The sequence below is a fragment of the Penaeus monodon genome, chromosome 25 (genome assembly GCF_015228065.2).
Source record: "Penaeus monodon isolate SGIC_2016 chromosome 25, NSTDA_Pmon_1, whole genome shotgun sequence".
Classification (NCBI taxonomy): domain Eukaryota; kingdom Metazoa; phylum Arthropoda; class Malacostraca; order Decapoda; family Penaeidae; genus Penaeus; species Penaeus monodon.
Genome location: NC_051410.1, coordinates 40,271,114 through 40,271,494, shown reverse-complemented (window position 1 = coordinate 40,271,494; position 381 = coordinate 40,271,114). Strand labels below are relative to the sequence as shown.

Here is a 381-nt window from a genome sequence, read left to right as displayed (position 1 = left end):
GGGGGGGGGGGGAATAAATTGCTATGCTTCTCAATACACTAGACAGGAATATTCATCTCTGTTAGCACTTCAACCTGACTGATGCTTCCCAAAACATGATTTCATCTTAAAATAAATAACATTACTACGTGAACTTTGAAGCTATACTGAATAGCAATAAAGAGGGTTTAAATGCTATTAAAAAATTATTATACATTCATATTTACTTATCATAAAAACAGAATCAGAATTCTGGCTATAGACCAAGTCACAGAAAATTGTGAAATTAATCATGCTGAGAATCAGTTGAGTAGCTAACATTTGTACAGTCAAAAGAACTTTAAATATTTTCCACAAGTCATATCATCTGGATCAAAGGGACTACAGCCCCGCGGATGCAGT

General features: G+C 34.4%; 2 protein-coding genes across 2 annotated transcripts in view; one reads left to right on the top strand and one right to left on the bottom strand.

Annotated features, from left to right (window-relative positions):
- Nucleotides 1-381, top strand: part of LOC119589273 (alpha-centractin-like) — a 52,739-nt gene that overhangs the window by 14,067 nt on the left and 38,291 nt on the right. The window lies entirely within an intron of this gene.
- Nucleotides 1-381, bottom strand: part of LOC119589271 (alpha-centractin-like) — a gene marked incomplete at its 5' end in the record, with an annotated part of 5,520 nt that overhangs the window by 3,227 nt on the left and 1,912 nt on the right.